Source organism: Heterocephalus glaber, unplaced genomic scaffold (genome assembly GCF_053883595.1).
Source record: "Heterocephalus glaber isolate CG9 unplaced genomic scaffold, H.glaber_assembly_v1.0 deba00001472, whole genome shotgun sequence".
Lineage (NCBI taxonomy): Eukaryota > Metazoa > Chordata > Mammalia > Rodentia > Bathyergidae > Heterocephalus > Heterocephalus glaber.
The window spans coordinates 43020340-43033177 of NW_028258315.1; positions in this window are offsets into that span (position 1 = coordinate 43020340).

Here is a 12838-nt window from a genome sequence, read left to right on the forward strand (position 1 = left end):
TTTGTTTGTTTGTTTGCTTCTTTGTTTGTTTTTTACAAAGGTAGGCAATAAGAGGAGGTATTGGCTGGTGGGTGCTATTCAGGGAAAATCATCATCATGTCTTGCCCGGTGCTTTTCCCAGGATCACACAAGCCCAGACATTACCCAATCTGCTTCTTCAAGGTTGTCTTAGGGTAGGGCCATTCTTGTGGGTTTTGGTTGGCCCCAAAGTCTTAAGTCACATTTGTTGTATGAGTGTATTTCAGGGCAAATTTCATACATGTCAGATTCTGGAAATCTCAGCAAAGGAGGACTGAGTTCTGGATAAGGGCAGTATGATGATGCTGATTGTTCTTATTGTTGGTTGTGGTCAATAGCTAATATAAACCTTTCTTATGCATTTAAGCTTGACTTAAAAACTTTTGAGTTTTGATGTAGGAAATAAAAGTACTTAAAATTAAATAATCAGATTATTTTGACAATTGCCATCTCAAAAGTATGGAAATTCTATTTATGGCATTTGTAATGTCTCAGAAATGAGTTTCCCTGCTTATGAACAATTTCTGTAAATTAAAATGGCAGTAAGATTTCATTCTTAGCCACTGAAATAGTGAGCTTAGCCATTCAACCCAGTTAATACCTGGGATCAACACACTATATCCCCACTGTCATGACATGGCACTGAGCCTAACTCATCAGAATCCAGTAACTTAGGGATACCCTCCCTTATGATGCCAACCTGTGAGATTTAATCAGCATTTAACTGTTAATCATTTATTTATTCAAGAAAAAATTTTGAATGCATGATGCTAAGTGTTGAGGGTGCAGAGACGACTATGGAGCTATTCTGACTCTTGCTGAATTGTTTTCTTGGGTTTTGCTGGCTATGATTTAGGGACATATCATTCATTCATTCATGCACTTATTTACCTGTTGATTAACCACTACTATATTTTATTTTTACATATTGAAAGTTTTATGTTTAGGATGCTTGAATGTTTTCCTTGAAATGTTTAAAGAGTTGCAAATTATACTTTTATCTATAAATCTAAGTTGTAAATTAGATTTTTATCTGGCTTTGTGCTGGATTCTGAAAATCAGTATACTTGTATTTGGCTGAAAGATAAGTGCTGTCTATAGATAGGAGATGAATTATTTACCACAACTAAGGTAATTTTGGAATGATTTATGCTCTTATGGATAAGGCTCCAATGTCCAAGGAAAGAACAAAATGCTTACAGACAATTTTAAACAGTGATGCCTTTGGTGCACAATGTGACTTTCTACTTTGTTGGCCTTATCATCCAGTCTTATTGCTCATCAGTATTTTGGAAATGGATTTACTCTTTTTGCTGTGTTGAATCTCACCTTAAAGTAGTTGCAAGGTGAGACTCCAAGCCCAAAATGAGTCCAGGAACCATCTATTATAGACATAAGAGGCAAATCAAGAAACCCAATGGACAACAGTCTAAATACATTCATCCAGAGAGACTTGCTTGTAGATTCAGGGGCATCCTTGTATCATAAGAAAAAGGCCATGATAGTGAAATGAGATCATGTATATAAATATGCTTTTTCAGGTTCTTAACGGGTATTATTTTGCAGAAGTAATGCAATATAGAATTTGGAGAAAATTGTCCTTGTTCCTATCCAGTTTCACCATGAATTACTAGAATAGAGTAGTTGATACTAGAAATGTTGATAGAAAATAATGCCATGAAGTTCCTAAAAGATCATTTGGTACAAAATTAGTTGATTCATCAATATTTGCTTTAGCTATGCATTTTGTCCACAAATACATTTAAAGTTTACCAAATCAATTTATGTTCCTGTGAAATAGGGAGAGATATCAACTCCCAACTTACCTAACAAAATCACTACGAAGATTAAGTAAAATGATGCACAGTAGATACTAAATAACAGGACTCTGCTCACATAACATAATCACAGTATGTTATACGTATGTATAGCTATGTCAAAATGAAACCCATTATTCTAAATAATATGAACTATAAAAATAAATAAATAAATATTACCTTAAATTTTTGGCAGGGAGCTCTCCACCTATAAAACAGACACAGAACTTAAAGGGTTGTGAATGTCATGTGTTGCTCTTGCTTTGGTCCTTGCTTCATTCTGGCACTTGTTCCTACCCTCAAGCACAGGCCCTAGGGGGTAAATTACAAAGCACTGATTCACATGAAGGTATTCTTGAATCCATACACAGCACACTGCATACACCAAACTGTTCTGTGAATGCTCTACACAGCTAACAATCAGGGTTACTCTGAGTCTTTAAAAAGGATTACGTATACTTCAGTGTAACTGTTCAAAGAACAAAAGTAATAAATCAATATATTGAGTAAAATCCCAAATGTTCTGCTGTTTAAGTGGGTAGACTTCAGTAATCTCTAAAATTCCAAAATATAGAACATTTTGTTCAGTGACAACTGCAGAAAAAAGTGAAGCAATTATGTAGATTTTGATTTGTATTTTCTGGGCAATGGTAGAAATTCCTAGGCAAGAATTTTCCCAGTGGAGTGGTAAACATGAGAACCAGAGACAGTAAGTTGTCCTGACAATCAGCGAGGTGCCCTTCATGGTGGAACCATCTCTGCTCAGCACCATCTTGAACCGGGAGCTACCATCACTCACTTGCACTGCTCGGAACACTGCCACGTGCTTCCCTCCCATTTCTGCCTACAGCACATGGACACTTCCATAGCAAGTGCTTCCTGAACCTAATGAATCCCTCCAAATTCAGAATGATTCATCCACTCACCAATTGTCCACTGAGAGGCAGTTTGGTGTCAGGATCTGTACTAAATGCTAGAGACACAGGAAGGATCAAGAGAGACATAGTTTCTTGGAAACTACAGCCTTGCAGGAAAGAGAAAAATATGAAATTATTAATTATTAAATAATAACTGTAATAGTAATTATAGAGATAGAACTTGTATTCATGGAAAAGCCAAGATGTTTATTGTCTGTAAGAAGGATCTGGACTTATCTGCTTGTGTATGATTGTACCATACTTATTAAAATACTTAGATGCATTTCATTATTTGACAGCTGGCAGGCAAAGTACCAATAAGATATTGCTCTCTTATTAGGTAGACTACAAATATAACCCTGATATGGTTATATAAGTGTTTTGGGGAACAATGGCAAGTCAAAGGTTTTTACAATGATTAGTTTGCATACTTTTTTCTTAAGTCTCCAGAAGGAGCCTATTTGTCACAATTCAGAAATTTTCTTCACTCCAGTAGTGGTGAATTTCAAAAGTTGTTGAGAGAAAGTGACAGATGCTCTACAAAACAGCTTCCTTCTGAGAAAATTCTTCAAGGCTCAGAAGAATTCACCCTAACTGGAAGAGGAGAGAGGAGGTAACCCTGCCTGTGCTCCACCTCAGGTGAGCCCTGCCCAGATTTGGCATTTACACAGAAGTTATCCTGGACATTTTCCAAACCCTGATAAAAAAAAAGAAGGAGCTCACAACTGTGGTGGTGATTATGACTGCTGCAGTCAGTGGAGCCTCATCCTTTGCTGTGTATTCCTTGCAAACTCCGATGTGATTGTTGATCAAAAAAGAAATCCACCTTTGTTCACAAAGGGGACCCCAATAATTTCCATAGCCTTGTGGGAAATACATAACATATCATTGTGATATGTATACACTGGTCATGGTCTAAGTTTTCTGTGGGAAAACAGGCTTTCTTGGTAGAAAGCAAGATTAAGGGACAAAGGGTTTCATGTAACTGATACTCATTGTTATTTCATGGTATGTATATTCATGCTTTCTTGGTGTACAAGACTTCTATGATATTGTTTATGGTAATGATCTTTTTTTGTCTCAAGTATCTGCCCTTCTCTTGCATTGCAGCTACTTGTGATGAGAGGTACATGTCAAGCCAGCATGAGAAAACCAGTCAAATAATGGCTTTCTTAAAAACTTAGGTGATCTTTGTTATATGTGTCACCACACTTGGGGATGTTCAGTCACCAAACAGTTTAAACAATGTCACATACTAAAATTAGAGGCTAGACATTATAAACTCCTAAGATACATTTATAGGCCAATATGTATGTTCTCTTTAGATGACATCCTACTAAAAAATGACAAATAAGAGTTTACCTTATGTCATTTAATGTGTTGTGATCAGATGGGGGTGTTTAACTAAAAGACTATTCCGTACTAAGATGGACATGTGTTACAAAGAAAATGTCATCATGATTGTTATGCTAAAATACTTTGTGTAGCTCTTGATCTTAAGTCTCTCTATAATATATAGCTGTTGTCTGTTAACATTCCACAGGGATTTGACTACTAAAACAACCATGGTTGGTAAGAAATAACAGCCCTTTAACTGTGCTTTATACCTCAAAAGTGCTTGAAGTCTTTTTTTTTTTTTGTATTAAATTCTTTTATTGGTACACTGTAGGTATATGACACAATTACCTTTCTCATTGGGAATTGTACCTTTATATAATACATCTTGGTTCTTATTTTTTCCCCATTCCTAGCCCTCCTTACACACCCTCCACCCTTCCCTGTTTACAAAGACTTTATTTCCATTTTTTCCATTTCTCATCATTTTTCCTTTCCCTTCTTTCCTTTATCCTGCCCCTCCTACTACCCCTACCCCTTTGGACCTTTTCTTCCTATTTTACATTATCGATTATTCATTCTAATCATTGGTACATTTTAGGTATACAATATAATGACATTCATCATTGGGAATTTTCACCTTTACGTAGTCTCTCTTGGTTCTTCTTTTTCACCCTTGCCCAGCCCTCCCTTCAACCCCTCCAGTCCTCTCTATTTACAAAGATTTTGTTCCTAGTTTTCCATTTTCTCATATTAATCCCATTCCCCTCTATCCTTTCCCCTAGCTCTCCCACTTTCTACCCCTTTGCCCCTTTTCTTCCTATTTCACATTACCTATTATACATTTAGTCCTTATTTACACTTTCAGTTTCTCACACTAGAGAAACTATTTGGTATTTACACATGCGTGTCCTATTTATTTCACTTAAGAGTATTGCCTCAATGTGCATCCACTTAGCTATAAATGTCTCTAATTTCTCACTTTTGATGGCTGAGTAGTACTCCATTTTATTAAAAAAAAACACACATTTTCTTTATCCAGTCTCCAGTTGATGGCATTTGGGCTGTTTCCAAGTTTTAACTATTACAAACTGTGCTGCTATGAACATGGGTGCACATCTATCACTGCGGTATGATTCTTTTCATTCTTTGGGGAAGATCCCCAGCAGTGGAATAGTGGGGTCAAATGGGACTTCCAGTCCTAGTTCTTTGAGTTATCTCCATACTGATTTCCACAGTGATTGCACCAGTCTACACTCCCACCAGCAGTGGATCAGGGTTCCTCTTTCCCCACAGCCGCACCAGATTTTGTTATTGGTTGATTTCATGAGAGCAGCCATTCTTTCTGGAGTGAAGTGGAATCTCAGCATTGTTTTCATTTGCTTCTCTGAAATGAGCAGTGATGGTGAACATTTTTTCATGTATTTATTTGCTATTTCTACCTCTTTGTCTGAGAAATGTCTGCTCATTTCAGATGCCCATTTTTGGATTGGGTCTTTAAATTTGGGAGGTCTGATCTTTTTAAATTCTTTATAGATTCAAGATAGTAGACCTTTGTCCGAGGAAGAGCAGGTGAAGATTTTTTCCCCACATTGTGTGTTGTCTCTTCACACTGCTGGTGGTTTCTCTTGCTGTGCAGAAGCCTTTTAATAAAAAGAGATCCCATTTGTTGATTGTTTGTGCTAGTTCACAGACAACAGAGGTTTTGTTCATAAAATCTTTTCCTACACCGATGTCTTCAAGGGTTCTACCTAACCTCTGTTCCAACTGGTTCAGAGTTTCTATTTTAGTATTTAGATCTTTAATCCATTTTGATTTTAGTTTAGTGCATGGTGAGAGATACAGGTCTAGTTTTAATCGTTGGCAAGTTGAAGCTCAATTTTTCTGGCACCATTTATTAAAGAAGCTATCTTTCCTCCAGTGAGGGTCCTTGGTTCCTTTGTCGAAGATGAGATGGTTGAGTGTGTCTGGCGTTGTTTCTACATCTTCTAATCTGTTCCACTGATCCTCAAGTCTGTTTCTTTGCCAGTACCATGCTGTTTATATCACAGTACCTTTGTAGTATAGTTGCAGGTTGGGGATTGTGATACCCCCTGCCATATCTTTGTTACCTAGAATTGCTTTTGCTAGTCTGAGTCTCTTCTTGCTCCAAATGAATTTTTGAATTGTTTTCTCAAGGTTCATGAAGTATGCTGCTGGGATCTCAATTGGAATTGCATTAAATCTGTATAGCAGTTTTGGAAGTATGGCCATTTTCACTATATTAATCCTTCCTACCCAGAAGCAGGGGATGTCTGCCCATTTTCTGATATCATCTTCAATCTCTCTTTTCAGAGTGCCATAGTTTTCAGAGAAGAGGTCTTTGATTTCTTTCATTAGGATATTTCCTAGGTATTTCAGTTTTTTGGATGCTATTGTGAAAGGAATTATTTGGCCTATTTCTCTCTCAGTGAGTCTGTCATTGGTGTAGAGGAAAGCTATTGATTTTCGTGTGTTGACCTTGTAACCAGCTACTTGACTGAATTTGGTGATTAAGTCTAGAAAACTTTTGGTTGAGTTCTTGGGGTCTTCTATATAGAGGATCATGTCATCTGCAAATAATGACAATTTGACTTCTTCATTCCCTATCTTTATTCCTTTTATTTCTTTCTCTTGTCTAATTGCCATGGCTAATGTTTCCAGAACTATATTGAACAAGAGTGGTGATAGTGGACATCCTTGTCTTGTTCCTGATTTGAGTGTGAAGGATTTCAGTTTTTGACCATTTAGTATGATATTGGCTGTTGGTTTTTCATAGATGGCTTTTATCCGTTTGAGATAGAGACCATCTATTCCGATTTTTTGTAGGGTTTTTATCATAAATGCATGTTGGATTTTGTCAAATGCTTTTTCTGCATCTATGGAGATAATCATATGGTTTTTGTCCTTGACTCTATTGATATAGGGTATTACATTGATTGATTTTCATATATTGAGCCATCCCTGCATCCCTGGGATGAATCCCACTTGATCAGGGTGTATGATCTTCTTGATGATCTTCTGCATTCTGTTTGCCATTATCTTATTAAGGACTTTTGCATCTATGTTCATTAGTGAGATTGGCCTATAGTTCTCTTTTTCAGTTGGGTCTCTCTCTGCTTTGGGGATCAAGGTGATGCTTGCTTCTAGGAATGAATTTGGGAGTATGGCTTCCCTTTCAATTTCATTGAAGAGTTTAAACAGTAGTGGTAGCAGCTCCTCTCTAAATGTCTTGTAGAATTCAGCAGTGAAGCCATCAGGGCCCGGGCTTTTCTCAGTTGATAAGTTTTTAATTACATTTTCAATTTCATTGGTTGATATTGGGTTGTTCAGAATTTTTAGGTCTTCTTTGTTCAACTTTGCTAATTCATATGTATCTAGGAATCTGTCCATTTCTTCTGTGTTGTCCATCTTATTGGTGTATAGGTTCTGGAAGTAGGTATTGATGATCCTCTGGATTTCTGCTGGGCCTGTTGTCATTTCACCCTTTTCATTCCTAATTGCATGGATTTGGGCCTTTTCTTTCCTTTTTCTGACAAGGTTGGCTAAAGGTTTGTCCATTTTGTTGATTCTTTCAAAGAACCAACTCTTGGCTTCATTGATTTTTTGTATTGTTCTCTTAGTCTCCATTGCATTGATTTCTCCTCTGATCTTTATAACATCCTCCCTTGTATGAGCTTTGGGGTTGTCCTGCTCTTCTTTTTCTAGAAGCTTGAGGTTCAGCATCAGGTTGTTTAATTGGGCTCGTTCTGTTTTCCTAATATGCGTATTCACTGCTATGAATTTCCCTCATAAGACTGCTTTCATTGTGTCCCATAGATTCCGATATGTTGTATTGTCATTGTCATTTAATTGAAGGAACTGTCTGATTACTTCTTTAATTTCCTCTGTGACCCATTGGTTATTCAGAAGTGTGTTGTTCAATTTCCACGTGTTTATGAAATTTTTCCTGTTTCTTTTGCTATGGATCTCCAATTTCATCACACTATGGTCTGATAATGTACAGGGGATAACTTCAATTCCTTTGCACTTACTTAAACATGTTCTGTGTGTGAGTATGTGGTCTATTTTGGAGAATGACCCATGTGCAGCTGAGAAGAATGTGTATTCTGATTTTGTGGGGTGAAAGACTCTGTAAACATCTGTTAAGTTCATTTGTTCATGAGTTTGATTGAGTTCTAGTATTTCATTACTTATTTTTAGTCTAGTTGATCTATCTATTTGTGACAGTGGGCTGTTGAGGTCCCCCACTACAATTGTATTAGTGCATAGATGACTTTTCATGTCCGTTAGTATTTATTTTATATAGTTGGGTGCACTAGTGTTTGGTGCATAGATATTTATGATTGTCATCTCTTCCTCATGGATTCTTCCCTTTACAAGGATGTAATGTCCTTCTTCGTCTCTCTTAGTCCGTGTTGGTTTGAAATCTACTTGATCTGCAAAGAGGATAGCTACTCCTGCTTTTTGGGGGATTCCTGTCACATGGAGTATTGTTTTCCACCCTTTAACTTTCAGTCTATGAGTTTCCTTTTGAATTAAGTGTGTTTCTTGTATGCAGCATATTGTTGGATTTTGCTTCTTGGCCCATTCTGCCAGTCTATTTCTTTTGATTGGTGAATTGAGACCATTAACATTGATGGTTATAACTGAAACATATTGACTTGTCATTGCCATGACTTTTTCTTTTTGTTGGTTTCTCCCCCTTTCCATTTAATTTCTTGTCATGCCAGATGGGTTCATTCTGCTTTGCTTCCTGGGGTTGTGATCCTCAATGTCTGTTCCTAGGATATTGTGTAAAATTCTTTGGAGTGCTGGTTTGGTATTCATGAAGTTCCTAAGGTGCTCTTTGTCATGAAAGTATCTTATTTCTCCATCCGTTTTGAAAGATAGTTTTGCAGGGTACATCAATCTGGGTTGGAGGCTGTTTTCTTTTAGGGCTTGGAATATGTCACTCCAAGCTCTTCTTGCCTTGATGGTTTGTGTTGAGAAGTCTGTGGTGATTCTGATGGGTTTTCCTTTATATGTGATTTGTTTCTTTTCTCTGACTGCTTGGAGAATTTTGTGCTTCTGTTGTGTTTCTGGAATCTTAACAATTATATGCCTATGTGTAGATTTTTTTTGATCAAGGCTATTTGGAGTCCTATTTGCCTCACTTATCTGTATGTCAAGCTCTTTTCCCCTGCTTGGGAAGTTTTCTGCCATTATTTCTGTGAAGAGATTTTTTATGTCATCTGCATTCTCTCTTGTTTCTTCATTGAGCCCAATCAGTCTTATGTTATTCTTCTTTGCATCATCTAGCAGCTGCTGGATTGATTTCTCATGTTCCCTTATAATTTTGAAGCCATTTTTCTTTTCCTGGTCACTAATTGCAATCTTATCTTGTGTATCTGAAATTCGGTCCTCACATTGGCTCCTTCTGCTGTGTAGACTTTCAATGGAGTTTTTCATGTCCTGGAAATCTATTTGCATCTGTTTTATGGATTCCATTTCTTTCCTATGTTGGGATTCCATCATGTTCCTGAGCTCCTCTCTAGATTTATTAATCATGTCTTGCACTAGGGGCACAATTTCTCCTGTTATCTGAGAAATTATTTCTGATTTCATTTTTTCCAGATCCCCTTTTGTTGCCAGTTCAGTGGGTCCAGGTGGTTGAGTATCAGAGTGTTCCATCTCATTTCCCTTTGGGGTTTCTGTAGGTGATCTGGAAGTCTGGTTTTGAGACTTATTTATGTGTTTTCTCATTTTGACTGGGGCGGGGGGCTGTTAGCGCCTGCAAGGATTACCTCCTCTGAGCTGGGTAAGGTGGGACAGGGGCCGGGAGCAGTGGTAGGGATGGTGACCCAAAAGCCCTTTCCTGTGGTCTGGGAGCAGCAGGAGGGATGGTGGCCTGGAAGCCCCTTCCTCTGGGCCAGGAGCGGTGGGACAGAAGGTGGCCCAAAAGCCCTTTCCTCTGGGCTGGGAGCAGCGGGAGGGATGGAGACCGGGAAGCCCCTTCCTCTGGACCAGGAACAGTGGGACGATGGCTCAGAAGCCCCTATCTCTGGGCCGGGAACAGTGGGACTCAGTACCTTGGTCTGGTGGTCTGGTGTCCTCTGCGTCTTTGCAGTGTGGCAGGTGGCTGCTTGTCTGCAGCGGGGTGATTCGTTGTCTTCCATGCAACTCAGGACCTCGGTAGGGCGTGCACAGACCTTCCTGTGTGTAGCGGGTTGATTCGGCGTATTCTGTGCGACTCAGGACCTCGGTAGGGCATGGGCAGACCTGCCTGTCTGCAGCGGGCTAGTTACAGTATCTTATACATTTTATATATGTATGTAACTATATAATCTTAAATATTATATTTTTAAATTGTGCCTTTATAATGAGATAGAAGGGCATTGAAATACCACAATAATATAAATCAGTGGACTTTGTTCTTGACTAAATCTTATTTTGCCTGATGAGGTTGCAGTGGACATGATTGGTAGAGGTTCCCACCATGCTTGCCCACTGTGTGTCTGTCTTTGTCATGAGAAGAACATGACTTAAATAGTTGCTGGTACTAAAAGGATGCTGCTACTAAAAGGTACTAAAAAGCTAATAAAAGGTGTGGAGTCTACCTGGGCTCCAGCTCACAGAAGAAAGCTCAGCCCAGCCAAGACCATCCTAAATCAGCTGGACCCCAGCTGACCCAAAACCCATGAGCAGGAAACAGGTGCTTTTTATTTGAGCACTGATAAGTCTTTGGTTGTGTGTTGATAAGACTTTATTATTGTTTTTTATATAACATAAAGTTGACAAAAGAGGTCCATATTTATTGACAGAATTAATAGTTAAGGTTTTCTGTGTTTAAAAAATAGATATCTTATGAATGCATAATGAAATATTTTCCATTTTAAAAGTTCATGAAATCAAAAATCTAAGTCTAGAAGATATGCTATGGCTCTGTATTTCTGCTGACTTGAAAAGAAGACAAAAGATGAAATCTTTATGACCCTGACATTGAATGTTTGACAGCACATACTGTTTTATTTTAAATGAAGTTTATCTGGTTTAAAGGCAAGAACACAGAATACTCTAGTTCTGGAAATTCAATCCCTGCAATGAAAATAAATATTCAGCAGTGCCTGTGTGTTTTCTTTTGAACACTTGAACGAGGGCTGAGTGTGGATGGTGATGAGAAAGAGTGAAAGCAGTGAAAATGGGTTGGTAGAAAGGGAGATCTCTTTATATTTAAAAAGTACTTTTTAATAACATGTTGTACACCTAAATTGAATTATACTACTAGTAATTTTGATACTGACATTGGTAGAGGTACATATATTTGCATATTTAACTACCAGTGAATACGGGTTTTTTTGATACTGGGGATTGAACTTGGTTCCTTGCACTGTGAGGCAGGCGGGAGAACCACTGAGCTAAATCCCCAGCCCTACTTTGTTTAGAAATACATTTTTCCTTTAAGTAGATGCAATAAGAATGTACCAGAACCGTGGGCATCAACATAGATTAACCTCAAAAACATGATATTAAACTTTTAGGAAGTAAATTGAAGAACACTAATATCATTCATTTGAAATGTCAAAAAAAGTAAAATGATACTATATCTGTTACAGTACAAAATATACGTCGGAAAAGTACATTTTCAAAGCACTCAAATAGTAATACTTTCAATTAACAATGGTATCTTAAATCAGAGAAAATGCCATCTTTGCATTTTTAAAGAGTTTCCAGGAAAGATGCTTTTATAACTTCTTTAAGAGTATTATTTGTGTGAGTGTTATGTCATGTTACTGAGTAGCATTTTTACTGATTTCAAAAAGAAAAAGAGAGACCAGAAACAAGGAAACATTATCCACTTAAAAACTTTTTTGAACTACAAATGTGTCTATTGTCCAAATGTCTATAATTTTACTGACAATCAAGTCCCTGGAGGATTCACAGTGTTGGTAAAGCATGAGTTTGTAGGTTTTCAAGTTAATGACCTTTGAGAGGCATCCATAAATTGCAGAGTTTTGCCAATTATGAAATATGCTAGCCATAATATAAAACACCACTACTGTATCAATAAAAACATGAAGTATATCATGATCCAGAGTGATCTACATGACTTCCAATTTCTAAAAACACACACATTTTAGAATGCACTCAATTTCTGGTGCAAGAATTAATGTGTATTTGCCAAATCTGCTTTCTGTTCCCTTGAACATTCTCCATTAAAAAGATACCATCAACAAAGAAAAAATCTGAACTCATTTGACTGTATTCATGAACATTTCTGCAAACAGAACATAATTTTGCCATTATGGTAATCAGATAAATGTGTTTTGTTTGGTTCAGAAAGATTTAAGAATTTTTGACCTAATTATGAAATTTACATTTTAAATATGAAACATATGGGTATATATTCAGATATGACATAACTTCCTCAAGTGTGTAAAAAGGAACAATCTTACAGATGTTCACAGAAGATTGTGTATAGTAGAAACACCAGGTGTGATGTAAGTGATGGCAGCAGCTAGAATTTTATTTTCTTGCCAAAGAAGGGGAAGAGAACTCAACTTCTAGACAACCTCTCCTAGATCATTGTATTTCACAAATGTAGTTCCCTCCAAAGATGTGCTTTTCCTGCCAAGACTGGCCTCATGAGTAGTTGGAATAGATTGGTTTCAGTACTCAGTGTGTTTTTCTGTGATGCTGGGATACTCTTACTGCCAATAAAACAAACAAACTTCTTATTCTAAGAGTAATGAT